The sequence below is a fragment of the Cherax quadricarinatus genome, chromosome 35 (assembly GCF_038502225.1).
Source record: "Cherax quadricarinatus isolate ZL_2023a chromosome 35, ASM3850222v1, whole genome shotgun sequence".
Lineage (NCBI taxonomy): Eukaryota > Metazoa > Arthropoda > Malacostraca > Decapoda > Parastacidae > Cherax > Cherax quadricarinatus.
The window spans coordinates 34,771,877-34,779,376 of record NC_091326.1 but is presented as its reverse complement, the minus strand read 5'-3'; the positions used below and the strand labels follow the sequence as shown (position 1 = coordinate 34,779,376).

Genomic DNA, 7,500 nt, shown 5'->3' with positions numbered 1-7,500 from the left:
CTGAAACAGCACAGAGACAAAGATATTACAGAAGTAGCATCGGCAATGGCTACATCGAACACAGACAACAGATCCGAAGGAAGCATGGAAGCTAAACTGTATGCAGAGGTCCTGTCAAACCCACATGGGGCCAAAACAAAGACAGGGAGCACACTAGGACAGAAAGAGAGGTTGGAAGACATTGAAGGAACTAGGACATGTGCAAGGACCTTACCAGATACCTGTGGGGGCCAGGAGCAAGTGAGCAGGAAGGATAAACCAAGAAGCATAGGGGCCATAACTAGGGAAGGGACTGAAGGAAGGAACACTCCACGGGAAGGAACTAAAACACATCAGAGGATGCAATGGGAGTCACAGTGGGAGGTGGAAAGGGAGAGATCCGTGTTTGTCTATGGGCTAGACGAAGCTAAAGGGGAAACTCATGATGAAAGAAAGCAGGAGGAGAAAAAAGCGATTGAAGATATCATGAAGGTGATAGGCGAGGGGGACATGACCCAGGTGGCAAATTTTCGGAGAATTGGGTGGTTCACAAAGAAAAGGAATCGGCCTCTCAAAGTAATTTTCAAGGCAGAATCAACCCGAACCATGATCCTGCAGGAGAAAGCACGGCTGAGAGGCAAGCAGGAGTTCCGGAGTGTGTACCTCGAGCGAGACAGAACACAGGACGAAAGGAAGACAATGAAAGAGAGAGTTCAAAAACGAAAGGAGAAATGGGAGGAAATGAAAAAGGAGAGCAGAATAACCCAGGATCAAATGGAAGGACAAGCGCACCCCCCAGAAACACCTGCAGAAGGACTCCAGCCACGACACCCCCAAGGCAACTGAACAATCCAAACAAACCATCACACACCGATCCCTCTGTTTCCACCCCCCGAACCACAGTTACAGTATTAGAACAGAAGTTGAAGGTTTGGTACACAAATGCAGATGGATTAACGAATAAACATGAGGAATGGCAAGAAAGAATCAATGAGAAGTCCTCAGACATCATAGCAGTTACAGAAACAAAACTCATGGAGACAATAACAGATGCAATCTTCCCACCAGGATACCAGATCATGAGGAAAGATAGAAGGGGCAGGGGGGGAGGAGGGGTTGCTCTGCTCGTAAAAAACAGATGGAAATTCGAGAAAATGGAAGGAATAGATGAGACGGGAGAAAGAGACTACATAGCAGGTACACTTCAGTCTGGGGAACACAAAGTGGTCATTGCAGTGATGTATAATCCACCACAGAACTGCAGGAGGCCAAGAGAGGAATATGAAGAGAGCAACAGAGCAATGGTGGACACACTTGCTGAGGTGGCAAGAAGAGCTCACTCCAGCAGAGCAAAGTTGCTGGTTATGAGGGATTTCAACCACAGGGAGATTGACTGGGAAAACCTGGAGCCACATGGGGGTCCCGAAACATGGAGAGCCAGGATGTTGGACGTGGTGCTGGAAAACCTCATGAACCAACATGTTAAGGACACTACCAGAGTGAGAGGGGAGGATGAACCAGCAAGATTGGACCTTGTGTTCACCCTGGGCAGCTCAGACATTGAGGACACCAAGTATGAGAGTCCCCTAGGAGCTAGCGACCACGTGGTTCTGTGCTTTGAATACATAGTAGAGCTGCAAGTGGAGAGAATAACAGGAGTAGAATGGAAAAAAGCCTGACTATAAAAGAGGGGACTACATAGGGTTGAAGAACTTCCTGCGGGAGGTCTAGTGGGACAGAGAATTGGCAGGAAAGCCAGTAAATGAAATGATGGAATATGTAGCAACAAAATGCAAGGAGGCAGTGGAAAAGTTCATTCCTAAGGGCAACAGTAACAACGGGAAGACTAGAACGAGCCCCTGGTTTACCCGACGGTGTAAGGAGGCAAAAACAAAGTGCAATAGAGAATGGAAAAAGTACAGAAGGCAGAGAACACACGAAAATAGGGAGATCAGTCGCAGAGCCAGGAATGAGTACGCACAGGTAAGGAGGGAGGCCCAGCGACAGTATGAAAATGACATAGCATCGAGAATCAAGACTGACCCGAAACTGTTGTATAGCCACATCAGGAGGAAGACAACAGTCAAAGACCAGGTGATCAGATTAAGGACAGAAGGTGGAGAACTCACAAGAAATGATCAGGAGGTATGTGAGGAGCTGAACAGGAGATTTAAGGAAGTTTTTACAGTAGAGACAGGAAGGGCTGTGGGAAGACAGCACAGAAGGGAACATCAAGAGGGAATATACCAACAAGTGTTGGATGACATACGAACTGAGGAGGTGAAGAAGCTCTTAAGTGACCTTGACACCTCAAAGGCGATGGGACCGGACATCTCCCCATGGGTCCTTAGAGAAGGAGCAGAGATGCTGTGTGTGCCTCTAACCACAATCTTCAACACATCCCTTGAAACTGGGCAACTACCTGAGAAATGGAAGACAGCTAATGTAGTCCCCATATTTAAGAAAGGAAACAGAAACGAGGCACTAAACTACAGACCTGTGTCTCTGACATGTATTGTGTGCAAAGTCATGGAGAAGATTATCAGGAGGAGAGTGGTCGAATACCTGGAAAGGAACAAGATTATAAATGAAAACCAGCATGGGTTCATGGAAGGCAAATCTTGTATCACAAACCTCCTGGAGTTTTATGACAAGGTAACAGAAGTAAGACACGAGAGAGAGGGGTGGGTAGATTGCGTTTTCCTAGACTGCAGGAAGGCCTTTGACACAGTTCCCCACAAGAGATTAGTGCAGAAGCTGGAGGATCAGGCACACGTAAAAGGAAGGGCACTGCAGTGGATAAGGGAATACCTGACAGGGAGGCAGCAACGAGTCATGGTACGTGAAGAGGTATCACAGTGGGCGCCTGTTACGAGCGGGGTCCCACAGGGGTCAGTTCTAGGACCAGTGCTATTTTTGATATATGTGAACGACATGATGGAAGGAATAGACTCTGAAGTGTCCCTGTTCGCAGATGATGTGAAGTTGATGAGAAGAATTAAATCGGACGAGGATGAGGCAGGACTGCAAAGAGACCTGGAGAGGCTGGACATGTGGTCCAGTAACTGGCTTCTCGAATTCAATCCAGCCAAATGCAAAGTCATGAAGATTGGGGAGGGGCAAAGAAGACCGCAGACAGAGTATAGGCTAGGTGGACAAAGACTACAGACCTCACTCAGGGAGAAAGACCTTGGGGTGACCATAACACCGAGCACATCACCGGAGGCACACATCAACCAAATAACCGCTGCAGCATACGGGCGCCTGGCAAACCTGAGAATAGCGTTCCGATACCTTAATAAGGAATCGTTCAAGACACTGTACACTGTGTATGTTAGGCCCATACTGGAGTATGCAGCACCAGTCTGGAACCCACACCTGGTCAAGCACGTCAAGAAGTTAGAGAAAGTACAAAGGTTTGCAACAAGGCTAGTCCCAGAGCTCAAGGAATGTCGTACGAGGAAAGGTTAAGGGAAATCGGACTGACGACACTGGAGGACAGAAGGGTCAGGGGAGACATGATAACGACATACAAGATACTGCGGGGAATAGACAAGGTGGACAGAGATAGGATGTTCCAGAGAGGGGACACAGGGACAAGGGGTCACAACTGGAAGCTGAAGACTCAGACGAGTCACAGGGACGTTAGGAAGTATTTCTTCAGTCATAGAGTTGTCAGCAAGTGGAATAGCCTAGCAAGTGAAGTAGTGGAGGCAGTAACCATACATAGTTTTAAGAAGAGGTATGACAAAGCTCAGGAAGCAGAGAGAGAGAGGATCCAGTAGCGATCAGTGAAGAGGCGGGGCCAGGAGCTGAGTCTCGACCCCTGCAACCACAATTAGGTGAGTACAATAAACAACAATCACACAAACAGCAAGCCAGGCCAAGTGTCTGTTGATAAATCCCTTTACTACTAACACAAACATACGAATCGACCCCCTACAGCCACATAGGTGAGTACATGCATGTGTTTATACACGTGTGTACACGCACGTACACACACACATCCCACCTATGGGTGTATAACACACACACACACACACACATCCTATGGGTGTATAACACACACACACATCCCATCTATGGGTGCATAACACACACAAACATCCCACCTATGGGTGTATAACACACACACACACATCCCACCTATGGGTGTATAACACACACACACACACACACATCCCATCTATGGGTGTATAACACACACACAAACATCCCACCTATGGGTGTATAACACACACACACACATCCCACCTATGGGTGTATAACACACACACACATCCCACCTATGGGTGTATAACACACACACACACACACACATCCCATCTATGGGTGTATAACACACACACAAACATCCCACCTATGGGTGTATAACACACACACACACATCCCACCTATGGGTGTATAACACACACACACACATCCCACCTATGGGTGTATAACACACACACACACATGTAATCAGGCTAAGGAAGGAAGGAGGAGAGACAACAAGAAATGACCGTGAAGTATGTGAAGAACTCAACAAGAGATTCAAAGAAGTGTTCACAGAGGAGACAGAAGGGACTCCAGAAAGACGGAGAGGTGGGGCACACCACCAAGTGCTGGACACAGTGCACACAACCGAGGAAGAAGTGAAGAGGCTTCTGAGTGAGCTAGATACCTCAAAGGCAATGGGGCCAGATAACATCTCCCCATGGGTATTGAGAGAGGGAGCAGAGGCGCTATGTGTACCCCTAACAACAATATTCAATACATCTATCGAAACAGGGAGATTGCCTGAGGCATGGAAGACAGCAAATGTAGTTCCAATCTTTAAAAAAGGAGACAGACATGAAGCATTAAACTACAGACCAGTGTCACTGACATGTATAGTATGCAAAATCATGGAGAAGATTATCAGGAGAAGAGTGGTGGAACACCTAGAAAGGAATGATCTCATCAACAGCAGCCAACATGGTTTCAGGGACGGGAAATCCTGTGTCACAAACCTACTGGAGTTCTATGACATGGTGACAGCAGTAAGACAAGAGAGAGAGGGGTGGGTGGATTGCATTTTCTTGGACTGCAAGAAGGCGTTTGACACAGTTCCACACAAGAGATTGGTGCAAAAACTGGAGAACCAAGCAGGGATAACAGGGAAGGCACTACAATGGATCAGGGAATACTTGTCAGGAAGACAGCAGCGAGTCATGGTACGTGGCGAGGTGTCAGAGTGGGCACCTGTGACCAGCGGGGTCCCGCAGGGGTCAGTCCTAGGACCAGTGCTGTTTCTGGTATTTGTGAACGACATGACGGAAGGAATAGACTCTGAGGTGTCCCTGTTTGCAGATGACGTGAAGTTGATGAGAAGAATACACTCGATCGAAGACCAGGCAGAACTACAAAGGGATCTGGACAGGCTGCAGACCTGGTCCAGCAATTGGCTCCTGGAGTTCAATCCCACCAAGTGCAAAGTCATGAAGATTGGGGAAGGGCAAAGAAGGCCGCAGACGGAGTACAGTCTAGGGGGTCAGAGACTACAAACCTCACTCAAGGAAAAAGATCTTGGGGTGAGTATAACACCAGGCACATCTCCTGAAGCGCACATCAACCAAATAACTGCTGCAGCATATGGGCGCCTAGCAAACCTCAGAACAGCATTCCGACATCTTAATAAGGAATCATTCAGGACTCTGTACACCGTGTATGTTAGGCCCATATTGGAGTATGCGGCACCAGTTTGGAACCCACACCTAGCCAAGCACGTGAAGAAACTAGAGAAAGTGCAAAGGTTTGCAGCAAGACTAGTCCCAGAGCTAAGAGGTATGTCCTACGAGGAGAGGTTAAGGGAAATCAACCTGACGACACTGGAGGACAGGAGAGATAGGGAGGACATGATAACGACATACAAAATACTGAGAGGAATTGACAAGGTGGACAAAGACAGGATGTTCCAGAGATTGGACACAGTAACAAGGGGACACAGTTGGAAGCTGAAGACACAGATGAATCACAGGGATGTTAGGAAGTATTTCTTCAGCCACAGAGTAGTCAGGAAGTGGAATAGTTTGGGAAGCGATGTAGTGGAGGCAGGATCCATACATAGCTTTAAGCAGAGGTATGATAAAGCTCACGGCTCAGGGAGAGTGACCTAGTAGCGATCAGTGAAGAGGCGGGGCCAGGAGCTCGGACTCGACCCCCGCAACCTCAACTAGGTGAGTACAACTAGGTGAGTACATCCCATCTATGGGTGTATAACACACACACACATCCCACCTATGGATGTATAACACACACACACATCCCACCTATGGGTGTATAACACACACACACATCCCACCTATGGGTGTATAACACACACACACACATCTCATCTATGGGTGTATAACACACACACACATCCCACCTATGGATGTATAACACACACACACACATCTCATCTATGGGTGTATAACACACACACACATCCCACCTATGGGTGTATAACACACACACACATCCCACCTATGGATGTATAACACACACACACACACATCCCACCTATGGGTGTATAACACACACACACATCCCACCTATGGGTGTATAACACACACACACACACACACATCCCACCTATGGGTGTATAACACACACACACATCCCACCTATGGGTGTATAACACACACACACACACACATCCCAACTATGGGTGTATAACAGACACACACATCCCACCTATGGGTGTATAACACACACACACACACACACACATCCCACCTATGGGTGTATAACACACACACATCCCACCTATGGGTGTATAACACACACAGACACACACAGACACACACACACACACACACACACACACACACACACATACACACACACACACACACACAAATACACACAGACACACGCACATCCCACCTGTGTGTGGGAGTATGTTAGTCTCTGGTACTCACAACCCACCAGCACCACAACCCACCAGCACCACAACCCACCAGCACCACAACCCACCACACACACCTAGTAAGTAAATAAGTTTATTTAGGCGCAGGTACACATAATACAATTATCATACAGTGTCAGTTACCTAGGATAACCAAAACTAAGTCAGTGACTTATTTCGATTTTATCCAGGTTATTAGCGTGCACGCTGACAACTACAATCACTACTGCCTCCCATGTTCTCCCATTCTCTCTTCCTCTCCTCCCTATTCCCACCTTGCTGTAGCTCTTCTTTAACTTACCTGTTCAACCACACCTTGCCACAGAGAGCAACCACAAGTTTGATCACTCTGTCGTAGAGAAAGGCTCCCCACAGCGGCTTCACCACCTGCAACCACCAGACACAACGTTACATGTAAACTATCTTCATATATCACGGCACAGTTATTTTTGGTAATGATTTTGTATATAATATTTGAATGATCTGTAGAAATGTGTCAAATGGTAAATGAGTGAGAGCTTGATACAAAAGAATGATAAAAACCAAGAACATTCGGCTACGTCAACTCACGTGGAAGTAGAAGAGTCCACAGACGACAATGGCTGTGATGA

General features: G+C 47.2%; 1 protein-coding gene across 1 annotated transcript in view; it reads right to left on the bottom strand.

Moving 5' to 3' along the window:
* CNT2 (Concentrative nucleoside transporter 2) overlaps positions 1–7,494 on the bottom strand; it is a 40,447-nt gene extending 32,953 nt beyond the window's left edge. The window contains exons 1-2 of the mRNA XM_070091507.1: positions 7,460–7,494; positions 7,191–7,276 (exon numbers count right to left, since the gene is read on the bottom strand). The gene's annotated coding sequence lies outside the window, so the exon portion shown is untranslated. The remainder of the gene's footprint in view (positions 1–7,190; positions 7,277–7,459) is intronic.
* Positions 7,495–7,500: the final 6 nt, after the last annotated feature.